This window comes from Centropristis striata, chromosome 12, assembly GCF_030273125.1.
Source record: "Centropristis striata isolate RG_2023a ecotype Rhode Island chromosome 12, C.striata_1.0, whole genome shotgun sequence".
Taxonomy (NCBI): Eukaryota; Metazoa; Chordata; class Actinopteri; order Perciformes; family Serranidae; genus Centropristis; species Centropristis striata.
This window is the reverse complement of record NC_081528.1, coordinates 5,435,659-5,449,541: the sequence shown is the minus strand read 5'-3', so window position 1 is coordinate 5,449,541 and position 13,883 is coordinate 5,435,659. Positions and strand designations below refer to the sequence as shown.

Genomic DNA, 13,883 nt, shown 5'->3' with positions numbered 1-13,883 from the left:
AGCTTCTTCTTGGCTCCACCCTTTCACCTCCCTAATCTCTCCATGTAAGTAATAGGTGGCAGCCGAAGAGAAAAAGAGAGCTTAAGAAAAATGTTCTGACCTTGCCTTATTCTCACCTCCATACATATTGTTCTTTTTATCCAATGATCGATCAAGTGTCCTCATTTTTCCCATCTCTATCATTATATCTTTAATCTTTCTGGCAATTGTATTATTCTTGTTACATAACACCCTTTCCCCTTCCATTCAGTCCTACTCCAGTCATCAATAAGAGTGGTTTTAACTGTGTTGTTATCTGTATTGTTTGCATTGAATTTGCTTTGGCAAATAAGCAGCTTTATATTTCATGCAGACAAAGGTGAATTGAATGAAATTAAAGTATATGAAAGAGCAAGTGCAGAACATCATATCAGTGTGAGAAAAAGAAAATAATGAGATAAGAAATTAAAAAGATTTTCTCAAGGGTCGTGATCCAATTGGAGACAAAGGAGGGCTTTCCTCATCTCTCTCAACAATGCTCTTTTCCCCTCAGGCCAAGCCTTTTTCACTTAGCGATTAGACTATTGTGTCCATCAATACTGTGTGGTGCAGAGAGAGAGAGAAAAGAAAGTCTATGTCTCCCTGGTTCTCAATGATTCTCTTTCTTTGTTCAACTCGGGACCATTTGGCGAAGAGATGATTCTGTTTTTTTCAGTATGTAATCAATACAAACTTGGGGGAAAGGGGAAAAAATGTAAAAAAGAAACTGTTGAGAGACCCAGGTTTAATTACCTCCTGAATTTCCATCCAACAGAAATGCCTGCTTGGGCAAGACCATAGCTGTGTAGCTCAGACAGTGTTAACATGCAAATTTATTATGCATAAATTGATGAAAATATAAATTGCGGAGGAAAGTGTTTCATAATTGATACTGTGCAGCTGCCATAGAAAGCAATGTGTTTGGGAATATTTTTTGCACATAATGACAGACAACAAAATAAGTGAAGCACTTGCACAGTATAACAATTCAACTTTCAATTATGTGTGTTGGTCAGAACAACAGTACTTGCTCGAGAGTAGTTTAGTTTGTGAGATAAAACCTTGTTATGCATTAAACTTTTGCTGCATATGGCATACATTTGCCACATTTTGAAAATGGTATTAGTTAGTTCAACATCAGCTCCTAAAATAAATAAAACATAGACATTAATACATAAAATCTCAAGCCCTGACTTCAAAATTATATTAATGTATTGTAATGTAATGGGTTTTTTGCCAAGCTCTTCTCATATAAGAGACTTGGCAAACAATGACAATTGTATAGGATTTTGTCCAAGGGCCATCAAATAATGTCTCTTTTCTTGGCTCGTTGGTCTAGTGGTATGATTCTCACTTGCGGGGGTGAGAGGTCTCAGGTTTAATTCCTACTCAATCATTGTCCTGAGGGATACCATCATGTGGCACTTTGAACAATGAGCCACGCTAAGCAAATTGATTAAATGGCCTTTCGAATTGGCAGGTTGAATTTGTGGACAGGATGTCCCTGTGTTTTTTGACTTCTCATCTGTGTTGCATTTTGGCCTTTTTTCCGCTAAGCCATGCTCATATGACATACAAGACATTTCCAATAAAGGAAATTGTGTTGCAGTTGTTGATCTAAGCAGGATTTCATGGTACACCATCTTTGCTTTGCGAGGGGTCACAGGTTTAAATTCCAAAAGAGCCCTGAAGGAAGAGTGAAACAGTGGTTGTCCTTCAGCTTTAATTTCTGGACATGATGACCCTGTGTTTTTTTGTAGAAAGGAACATAAATTATACCTTTTTGGCTCGTTGATCCAGGGATTTAAATCTTGCTTTACGGTGCAAAAGGTCAAGGGCTCAAATCCCTGAAGAGCCCTAAAGGCCCACTGAGATTATAGATTATAATGCACATGACCCTGTTTTTTTTTTGTTTTTTTGTAGATGGAACATCATCCATCAGGATTTTGTGCAGGTGAAAGCAAAAAAGCATTTTGCTTGACTTGTCGGTCCAGGGTTTTGATTGACACTTTGGTTGCACGATATCTACAGTTTGGTCAGCGCAATATATATATTGTATTGCAGTTCATGATCTAAGCAGGGTTTCATGGATGATACATTAATGATACCTTCTTTGCTTGGCTTGTTAGCTGGAATCATACCCTTATTGCTCTCAAGGCGAGGATTGTACCCCTCGGCTAAGTGCAAAAGGTCTACATTTTTTCCAATTCAGTGACATGATTTATGGTGGAAAATGAGCAAGGTTTAATTTCTGGCAAGAAGTTATGTGCCAATGAAGCCTCATGAACCATTTGCTTTGTTTTCTGAGCCCACTAGATGACGCCCTTGGTTAATTGAAAAAGAAGGCTATTGCAATGGTACTCAAGTGTGTTTTCAGCCCTTTGTTGATCAGAATGCTCCATCTAGTGGAGTCAGAAAATAAAGAAAATGCTTCATGAGGCTTCATTGGCACATCACTACTGGCAAGGATGACCATGTTTTTTTCCAGTTGAAATATCTATTAATATCTTCATGTGGCTCGTTGGTCTAGGGGTATGATTCTCGCTTTGGGTGCGAGAGGTCCCGGGTTCAAATCCCGGACGAGCCCTACTCATTGGTCGCTGGGGGTGTTTTTGGCCAAGCCATGCTCAAATTCCCCAAAAATGTAAATTGTATTGCAGATGTTGATCAGCATGGTTATTGCTTGTTTGCTTTGCTTGTTGGTCTAGGTGTTTGGCTTCAAGTGCGAAAGATCTACAATTTGGCCAGTGCAGTGCCATGTTGGATACTATTTCCTGCCATTGTGGCAAAAATTGAGCCAGGTTCAACTTTTTGGCAGTAAAATACTGTGATTTTAGTATTTTTCTACCAAGGGAAACAGTTTGGCCAATGCAGTGCCTTGTCAGATAACACCCTAAGGATGATTGCCAAGAGTGAGCCAGGTTCAACTTTTTTGCAGGGCCATCCTGTGTTTTTTTGTTTTTTTGCCATGCTCAAGACACAGGCCAAATAACAGAAATTGTATGTCAGTTGCCCATTTCGGCAGGCTTTTGTGGAAGGGACATCAAATTATGCTGATTTTCTTGGCTTGTTAGACTAGGGGTTTCATTATCACTAAGGGTGTGAGAGGTTTTCAATTGGGCCAATGGACTACCATGCCAGATTACATATTGTTGCATTGTGGTACAAGAGAGCCAGGTTTAACTTTTTTTGCAGGAAACCCTGTATTTTCCCAAGCCATGCTCAATAGAAGACACATGCCAAATGATGGAAATAGGAAGGCAGTGGCTTATTTAAGCAGGATTTAATGGGATGGAAATCAAACTACAATTCTCTTGATTGGCTCGTTGGTGTAGGGGTATGATTGTGGATGTTGGTGCAAACGGCCCCAAGTTAAAACCTCAAGAGTCCAAGAGCATAACAATGGTGACTAAAATGTTTAGTGACGGACAAATCATGTCATAATATATAATTTATTTATATTTTCAATGCTCTATATGACACTATTGCCATATATTTAATATTTAAGAATTAGCTTCTTTCTGGCTTTAACATAATCAAACATTTTTTAATACTACCAAGTAGTAATAGGCATAGGGTAAGCATAAAGCTGAGAAAGTCATGTATCTGTGACTTTAAAAGCTTCAGTCCTATTCTGCATTTTTCTTTGCATTTCAAAATGCAGGCAGAATATTGACTCCATCACATTATTCATGAGCCTCTAAGCAAGGCACATAAAAACCTTGATAGAAAAGCCTATACAGTATGCAGAAATTTAAAGTGGCGATTCATTTTGTTTAGAGGGCAAATTCTCTCTTTTTCCCTTTCCTCTCTGCCTATGCCACTCTCTCTTTCTCTCATTACTCCCATGCTTCCTATCTGCATGAGAATTGCATATCAGTAGCTCACAGAAGCAACGTAGTAGCTTCCTATGAGGCGCGCAGCATATTCAGATAGCCTGCAGAAAGTCATTTTAATGTGGGACTGGCATATATTTACAGGGAGAACGAGTGAGAGGAGACAGTGTGAGGGTGAAAGAGAACAAAGAGAGATTAATGGAGAGAGGAAAGAGAATAAAGAGGAAATGTGCTGAGATGAAGACAGAAAGCCTGAAAACAGACGGCTGTCACTGTCACTGTACTCCCTCTCTGGGCCAATAAGCTGCAAATATGTTACCTTGTTCTGACATGCAGACAGATATAGTGCTCTTCGTAGGCTGATCACTTTTTAACATGCTGAAGCAAAGCTGAGAGTTGAATTGTTCATCTAATAAAAAGATATATGACTGGTAATTCTAGTGAAAATAAACTAAAAGTGCTGTTATAACCCTAAAAAATAATCCAGATTTGAAGGATTCTAAAAGTGGTTGGTAGCATGGCTGAGAGTAGCAGATACAGCTAGTGTATAGCAGATGGCACATGAAGATTATCAGCCATTTTATTAGCAGAATATAGTACATTGCCTTCTTAAAGCTGACAGAAAGTCGGACTCTAATACAGAAATAGAACTCCAGATCAGAACACCAATAACGCTAAATTCAGTTGGGTGATTCTCATAAAGCCAGTCTAAGTTCTGTCTGTGAAGATTATAAGGACATACTTTATTAAACTGAATATATTTCACTTTTATATGAATGAACAATATATGAGTCACAATTCATTGTTTTGTGTTAAAATAATATTTTCAAACATATTTTTGATTCACAAATTACCGTAATTACCGTAATGCGTCCAGATAAAAATGTCATGGTTTCCCCACACTTATATGCAATAAATATTTGATAAACTCATAAAAATAAATACACATTTGTTTAAAAATGTATAATTTAACAGAATATAATCAAACATAATGGTTTTTAACAATGTATAAAGAACAAAGTCTGAATGAAAATTGATGAGGAAAAATGGTTAAATGTTATGGTAATGATCGAATCGTCTGCATTAAAATATGTGTACATTTTAATAAAATACATGTTGGTGATACCAGCTACCCTTGAGCATATTTAAGTGCTTGCCAAAGAAAAAAAAGAAAAGAAAAACCTTTTTTTTTTTTTTTTTTTTTAATGTGTTACGGTCATGAATTTTGTTCCTCACAGTGTCTCTAAAAATGTCAAAAAATACCTTAAAATGATTTAAATAGATTATAAATTCATATTAAACAGTGACTTTAGATTGTATATGTTATAAAGGGTCAAAGAAAATATATATTCAATGCTCTTGGATTTTTGGGCAACTCATGACCAACACATTGATATATAATTTTCATATTTTTTCTTTATTATTGGTCAAAAACAAATGGGGTTGCAATAGCACAATATGTTCAAGAGATAATAGCACACCAGCTACGACCAGCTATAGAAATATTGAAATGCCTAAAGTGACATTTTCCGGTTTGATCCAGAGATGTTCTCAACCACATTTGGTGACAATTTCTCAAAATTTGCAGGGTGAGTAGGAATAAAATCTAATTTGGACACAATTTAAAATGTCAGAAAATCAATCTCGGTGCAAATGGTTCATTGCTTATATGGATAGATTCGACTGGACCCAAATAATCTATGAAACATTGAAAATGTGTTTGTCACACATTTTTTTGTTACAAACCAAATCATAAAGTTGAGTGTTAAAGTGCTTCCATCTGGTCTTATTGCACCACATTAGAAACTCCACCCCCTTGGGTCCCCAGAAATACACCCGCCAACTGTTAAGTACATCTGATGAACGGTTCTTCAGATATGAAATAAAGCCATTATATTTGGATTATTGGTGGTAATGTTCAACTAACCTTTTGTCTATTACAATGATCCAATTCCAAAGAGTAGAATAAATTCCTCTTGTAACAGTGAAAACTGATCTATTAAATATGAAAACCCAGGCAAAAACCACACTCTCTTTTTTGTTATACAAGGGTAATTTGGTCATTGAGTATTCAACAAAAAAAGAAAGTATTTCTCTCTAACTAAGGCTTGGCTTGATCCATTTTACCCCCCTTACTCTTTGTTGTCTTTTCATCTTCTGGAGAACAGTTGGGGGAGAATGAGATAAAGTAGAATAAAATCAGTGGAAGAGTAATGCTCATCTAGAACAAAAGAAAAACACTGGGAGGATTGTTATAGCCAGTTTAAAGACAAGCTCTCCTCCTTTTGTAACACTTGGTTTAAAGTAGATCCACAGGGAAGGAGAAAAGGGGGGGAGGTATAGATGAGAATGGGAAGAAGAAGAAGAAGAGAGATTGAGGAGGACTTAAAGAAAAAGAACACTGAGGAAAGACGTGAGACAAATTGAGGAGAGAAGTGAATGTGAGACAATGAAAGAAAAGGGAATTACAGAATAAAGATACAAAGTGGAAGAAGAGGATGAGGCAGAGAATGGAGGTAAGTAAATCCACTTCATCTTGGATCTGACAATGCTCTACACCCCAATACTATTTTAAGGTAATCACAGGGGAGGAGGTGGTGACAGATGGAAGCAGAAGTAGAGATGAGAGCAAGAGACTGAGTTTCTGGTATTTTTTTTTTTTATATGTGCACATAAGTGTAACCAAGAGTCGAGTCAAGACAATTTGATATGTCCAAAGAAGAGGAGAGAGGAGAGAAAAGACAGCAGAGGCTTAGAGAGAAAGGGAAAAATGTTACAGGAAGCATCGTGGCTTGATGATTTGGACAGCAGAATATGTTGTTTGCTATTAAAAAAAAAGCTTCAGTATGTTTTTGGGTTCAAAACATTCTGAAATCCATTGAATTTTGTCGAACAGATGGGAGATTCCCAAGCCTTTCCTCTTAGTTTCTGGCAAACAACAGTGTGTTGCTAGCAATGGTTCCCAACTGGTCTACCCTTGGTATTAAAATGTTCTCTTAAGTCAGTAAGGGGTAAACAGGAGCTAAAGACTCAAGAAAAGTGCAAGTTGAGCTTAAAATAACATAGAAGGAACATTTTAAAGCATTAATATACAGTTTAGTTGTCGTAAAACAAGCTGTTTTCTTTATATATTTTACTTTTGCACAACCCTTCAACCCACTAATAACCCTTTTTGACCAACGCAAACCGAGTTTGCAGGTACGTCTCCACCAGCAAAGTGAATACAGCAGAAATATGTCCAAATATTAGCAACTTCCGAAGCTCGACTCTGGTGGGACTCGAACCCACAACCTTTGAATCACTTCAACAGTACTAATCTAGAAGTCCAATGCGCTGTCCATTGCGCCACAGAGCCTGCGTTTCCAGTAGTTCTTCTGAGCCAAATAGTTGCCCACAAGATGGAGCTCTCTGATCAACAAAGGGCTGAAAACACACTTGATTACCATTGCTAGAGCCTTTTTAATTGGACCAAGGGCGCCATCTACTGGACTCAGAAAATAAAGCAAATGGTTAATGAGGCTTCATTCCCCCATCACTACCTTCAACCCACTAATAGCCCTTTTTGACCAACGCAAACCTAGTTCTTTTGCTCATCTGGTGTTGGTTCACAGTTGGTTCAACTTGTGAAGAGTCTCAGAACTTGTTTTTTTTCCCCCAAAGGCTCAAGAGTCACGTCATTACGTCACTGTATATGTCTGTGTACGTCTCCACCAGCAAAGTGAATGCAGCAGAAACATGTACAAATATTAGCAAAGAACTTATAAAGCTCGACTCTGGTGGGACTCGAACCCACAACCTTTGAATCACTTCAACTGTAGTATTCTAGAAGTCCAATGCGCTATCCATTGCGCCACAGAGCCACAATAATTGCTATTCCTTGAGCCTTTTTCTTTAAATCTAGATCACCATCTAGTGGGGGCAACAAATACAACTAATACAACAACCAGTCGCAGTAGCTGGAGTTATAACTTTCGGGAGAATCAAGCAGCAGAAGGGATGCCAGAACAAGTGCAGTAGAGTAATGTCTACTTATTTAAACTGCCCAAGGGTGGGGTAACTTTATACTGCAGTGAATAATGTGCAAGTAGCAGCAGATGGTGTTGAAACATTTTGGAGGAAATGGTGTGCTATAAATATATCAATTCACCCTCAAATCAGAAGAAGGAAAGACAAAAAACAGCTCTGGACTTTGTAGACTAAATGATTATAATGATGCTGAAACATTTATCATTGGTAAATTGAAAAAAAATATATCCAACTGTGTAATTTTAGGTCTATTTGTACTTTAATTTTCAGGCATGATGCAATCTGTCTGTACCACAAAGCAACCAAGTACACTCCCAGCTAAATACAGGTTTGGGAGTCACAAAACTTGACCTGGTGATGAGCATCACTGAACTACCAGCTCTGTTAATGAGGGTCTCATTTGGTAACAGATAATGTAATATAATAAAGTGATTATTTGTGCATGTTAAAACACTCATTAGATAGCATAGCTTACTTTACAGAGGCAGTACAGGACAATCAGAACATTAATATGACAGTGAATAACTACTTTTTTTAAAGATATATTGGAGTAATGGTGTCCTGGCCAGAGAATGATGTCATGCTCCCTCAACTTGTGTGTTTTAATCTGTTGTTTGTTGACAACCAATTGCATTGGTAGCCAGTCCGGCCGCACATATGTGTGAGTGTATGTATGGCGATCTTATATGACGGTTATCATTGATATCACCTTCCTGATCCAGACACCTCCCATTTTCATGGAAATGTTATGGTCATCCATCAGTTCGCCCTCAGGTTCCACTAGCCGTGTTTCCATTGAAGTCCAATTCGAATTTTGAAGCAACATTTTGAAACATTGCATTAAAGAAAGTGCAAATTAGGGACGTTTCCATTAACTGGTTTTGGTTAAATAAAAAAAGCTGCATTTACATACTTTGGTCAGTAGATGGCAGTGTAGTGTGTTGCTGTAAGCCATGGGTCTCAAACTCGCCTCCCGCGGGCCAAAAAAAGACACAAAATTACTAAAAAAAGACACAAAATGCCCAAAAGATACACAGAATTTCCAAAAAAGACACAAAATGACATAAAAAAACTAAATTACTTAAAAAAGAAACAAAATGACCAAAAAAGACACAAAATTATTTAAAAAAAGACACAAAATTACCAAAAAAAGACAAAAAAAAGACACAAAATTACAAAAAAAAAAGACACAGAATTACCAAAAAAGACACAAAATTACTATAAAAAAGTAATTAAAAGGACCTTCCACACACAACGCGGTAAAGTGCCGTTCATATAAAACTCACATTAAACTTTCATATCAAGGTGGGGGCCACAAAATATCGTCACGAGGGCCGCAATTAGCCCACGGGCCGCGAGTTTGAGACCCATGTGATAGATAATAGAAATAGATATGCTCTCCTAACTTCATGTACAACAACTTTAACTTACATTTGCTGTTTTTCCAGTTACACAAAGGGGCAACTGACTCTTTCAAACTTTAACTTTTCTCACAGTACATCCAAACTAAGTGTACATCTAATCAAGAAGTTCAATAGATATCCACTGAGGATTTGTAGACGAGCCAGTTCTAGGCTGTATGGAAGCACCGCCAATTTAGATCTATCCTTGGCTGTGCATCACTCTACTGTATGTTGGCATGTTTATATTTTCTGGCATCATGTCTTTAGTTCTGGCTGTCAAAGTCTTTTCAACGTGGAAGATGGGTTTCAGTTCCTGCATTCAAAGTTGTGTTTCTCTATAAATATTAATAGGGCTAAGCTACTTTTGTTCAGCTACATTTCAGCATCTAACCTGACATTCATGAGTGTAATTAAACAATGACTCTGATTGATAAAGTTGTTTTCTGTTGTTTGGATGTTGAACAGTCCTGTTTATTTTCAGACTCTGTACCATGCTTCACTGTTGGAGCATCTTCACATGCGCAAAGAGATCGATGTTGTCCACTTTATGCAAACCCCATGCAGTTTTGGGCAAAACCATCCAGTATTTTGCATTCAGTATAAATGTGTTATTTTCTTTTTTAAAGATTATTTTTTTGGCATATTTTTGCTTTTATTGAAAGTGATAGATTGAAAGTTTTGAAACACTAAATGATGTGCAAATGTTCTTTGGTCATTTTGTGTTTTTTTGTGTCTTTTTTTGGTCATTTTGTGTCTTTTTTTTTGGTCATTTTGTGTCTTTTTTTGGTCATTTTGTGTCCTTTTGTGTCTTTTTTTTGGTTATTTTGTGTCTTTTTTTGGTCATTTTGTGTCTCTTTTTGGTCATTTTGTGTCTCTTTTTTGTCATTTTGTGTCTTTTATTAGTCATTGTGTGTCTTTTTTTGTAATTTTGTGTCTTTTTGGTCATTTTGTGTCTTTTTTTGGTAATTTTGTCTTTTTTTAGTCATTTTGTGTCTTTTTTTTTTGTCATTTTGTGTCTTTTTTAGTCATTTAGTCCAACATAAAATGTGATTTTGAATCTTTTTTTTTTACTTTCAAAACACTATCATGCTCAATAAAGAATTTGAAATGTTTCAAATGTGAACAAAGGTTGCAAATATAACATATAAGAGGGTTACATCCAGTTCTATCATTTTATACTAAATATATTTGAGCTTGTCTCCAGTTTTAATTGGTATATCATCATCAAACTGAAACTGGCCTCATGGAGTTTACAGCCAGAACTTTAGAGGTAAATTTACAGTAGGGCTCCACGCTGCTTTGTTTTCTAGTCTGGATGTCATGAAGAAGTCTGGATTTGGTGATTTTGGAGACTCCAGAGGGTTAAAACAATGACTCTGATTGATAAAGTTGTTTTCTATTGTTTGGATGTTGAACAGTCCTGTTCATTTTCAGACTCTGTACCATGCTCCACTGTTGGAGCATCTTCACATGTGCACAAAGAGATCGATGCTGTCCATCCTGATGGGAGATACACTGTGTGGGTTGTGAATGTCTCCATGTCTGAACTTTTAAATCCGACTATTTTCAGTAAAGTTGGACGGAAAAAATCTCGCTCTTGTCTGCAGATCCGAGCACAAGCACAGACTGCAAGATGCACAATCACAGATGGCAGAAAAGTTTAGAGCAATGAAAATGATGACTGAAAACAACCCAAACCCATTCCCCCTGTCAAATCGGACATGATTTGATTTCATGCTTCCCACAAAGAGAAAGAATCCAAAAAGGTCAACCATGTTTGCAACCAAGAGAATGCATTTCCCCAGAGATTCTGATGCATTCTATGAAACCCTTTCCACTGCATAGGTTAAACAGAAAATATGAGTTCTTTTACCAGAGGCTATGCATAATAAGAAACTCTCTTGTTGTGCAATGTAATCATTTTTCCACCAGCGAGTCTGCCACACTGTCTCGTTATACACGCACCATATTGTGTAGAAGTAACCTGTTTCTCATTAGCGTACTTGGAAATGCCACGGTTGGGCTTTGCTGATACATTTGCTCTCTCTTTAGTTGAAAGCCTCGGGCTACGAGCGTGATGGCAGCTTGAGACTCTTCAGCTAAATTTGAAAAGATGTTGTGGATAAAACAACAATGATGAACAAGACAGTTTTCAATGACTCTTGCACACACATGCACTTTTAAAGGAGCGGAAACTGCACTGCAAAAATCATGATGCCTACCAAGTATTTTCTTCTTATATCTAGCAATAGTACCTGACTTATTATTATTATTATATAATTTGCACTCTGCACATTCTTCACTTAATTTGCACTAAGTTGTATATAGTATATTGTATGTTGTTGAATGCCTATTTCTATTAGATTTTTTTTTCTTATCTTTATCTAAAAGGGAAATTATTTCGTGTTTAATTTTTTGTGGTCGGCTGTAGCAAAGAAATTTCCCCGCTGTGGGATTAATAAAGATGAATCTAATCTAATGTAATCTAATCTAATTATATTGTTTTGAGTATAATTTACCTACTGACCATAACTTGATGTGCTTATTTAATTATTAGCATTATTATTATGTGCTTATGTAATTATCTTATTGTTTAAAGACTTGTTTTTTGGATTGAAGTTGTTAGCCTTTTCATGCTTTTCAAGCTATTCAACTGTTGAATATGGTGAGTTTTTACCTAAACTATTGGTTCCAATTGAGAGTTTTAGTTGCATGTAGTTTAAATGATATTTCAAAAGCATTTTCTACCAACAAAACATGCTCGTTTCAAGTATTGCTGGTTTATTTTAATGTCACTACAGTCGGGCTATTCAAGCCACAATTGCTCAAAATAAGTATATTTGGATTTATTTCAAGCTAACATCCGTTTTTCCATTGCTGAGATATTTTTTTACTTATTTAAATAATTCTTACAAAGAAAAATCTACTTACTGGACTGGCAGGTAATTGTACTTGTTTGGAGCATGTATTTGCTTACTTCTAGTTATTTATTTCTTATTTTTTGTCAGTTGGTTTTTGCAGTGCAGTATAGAAATGTTAGGTGTTAATGTTGTTCTGAGTTTTAAAACCAGCCTGATTTATTTTGCATGGATCCTACATTTCCCACAATGCAGCTTGATTATGTTAAGCTAGTAGTAGTTAGGGCTAGGGTTGCTTGATGATATGTCTACATTGCAGAAATGAGTGGAAATCAATGGTGCCTGGAAATGCAGAAAAAAAATCTGATGCTGAAAATGGTGCACGACAGCAGAATTATACATGGCGTGCATGCACTTGCAAACAAGTCCTTCAAATTCAAGATTAAAAGCACCAATAAAAACAGAATGCAGTTTGGGGAAATGTCAATAAAATTAGACTTTGTGAATAGTTGCATTTGATGTAATTTTGATATCCACACACAACCCCTAACCCTAAATTTTTCAGGGCGCACATTTACACCAAAGATATACAATTGCTTTGGGTTGATTTAAAGTTTCTCGTAAAGGTTAATAAACAAAAAGTCATTTTTTCTCTGATTCTGCCTCCCAAAGTTTAATGAAACCTGCGTTACGGTGTCCCGTCGATGAGATTAGCCCAGTTCTCATCACGCAGCTGCTGCGACGCTCCCCAGATAATCCAGGAAGAGTATTGACCGTCCCAATCTGAAGCATCTACCCAATGCTGCTTCATTTGTTTTCCATTAAAGCAATATTTCTCTGCAGTTTATTACTGACACAGTGTGATAATATTGATGTCTTAGATCTGTGAAGTCAAACTGCAAGTCTCAGCTGATGGGATTAGCCCAGTTTTCATCATGGTGAATTTAATTTCTTTCTTCTTTTCATTAAGGTAAATGCATTATTTAAACCTTTCTTTTATACGAAGAAGATCTGCTGAGCGTGACTTTCTCTGCTAGCTGCAGCATACAACCTCAGTCCTCTAATGTCTGCAGCTGAGGAGCACCACAGGGCCTTTCAGGATTAGGAGATACACCAATGTTCCTGTGGTGGGCACATTACTATTTTTAATTAAAATATTAGTATCAAACATTGTCCCATCCACTTAATTTCATCCTACCCCACCTCCTGCATGGACCTAGAACCAAGACCTGGATTCTGTCCCACACTGTTAGCTGCTTGAGACACAAGTATTGGAGGACGGAGCGACAATGGAAACCACTGGGCTCCAATATTCTGTTAATGCATCAGTAATGGAAGCCTTCTTCAAAAAAGAAATCCTAAGATTGTATTTGACACTATTATTGACGTTTCACCACCTCTACCTACATTACCATGACTTTCCATTGATGATTTTAACAACTTACCTTGTTGATGAGGATATGGCTATTAGGTGATTGATTTCCATCCATTGGTGCCAACCGTGTGATGGGGTGAAATAAATTAGACAAGATCTTTGGCAAAGGAAAAAACTGACATGTGGTCTCTTCACCTCTAATCTCAGAATGTTGGAATGAAAATGAGTTCTTTAGGTACACTGTAAAAGAAAAATCTGTTTAATTTACAGTAAAATACCAGCAGCTGTGGTTGCCAGAATTTCACCGTAAAAAATACAATTTAATGCATCAACTCTTTTTCAGGTAAAAAACACCTCGACCAAGTGT

General features: G+C 36.8%; 3 non-coding genes across 3 annotated transcripts; 1 reads left to right on the top strand and 2 right to left on the bottom strand.

Moving 5' to 3' along the window:
• Positions 1–2,533: 2,533 nt before the first annotated feature.
• Positions 2,534–2,605, top strand: trnap-ugg (transfer RNA proline (anticodon UGG)). The gene has a single exon. It is a non-coding gene; the product is annotated as a tRNA-Pro (tRNA).
• A 4,512-nt stretch (positions 2,606–7,117) lies between these two features.
• On the bottom strand, positions 7,118–7,209 carry trnar-ucu (transfer RNA arginine (anticodon UCU)). The gene is given in 2 exon segments: positions 7,118–7,153; positions 7,173–7,209. It is a non-coding gene; the product is annotated as a tRNA-Arg (tRNA).
• Positions 7,210–7,622: 413 nt separating this feature from the next.
• On the bottom strand, positions 7,623–7,714 carry trnar-ucu (transfer RNA arginine (anticodon UCU)). The gene is given in 2 exon segments: positions 7,623–7,658; positions 7,678–7,714. It is a non-coding gene; the product is annotated as a tRNA-Arg (tRNA).
• Between the last annotated feature and the right edge of the window lie 6,169 nt (positions 7,715–13,883).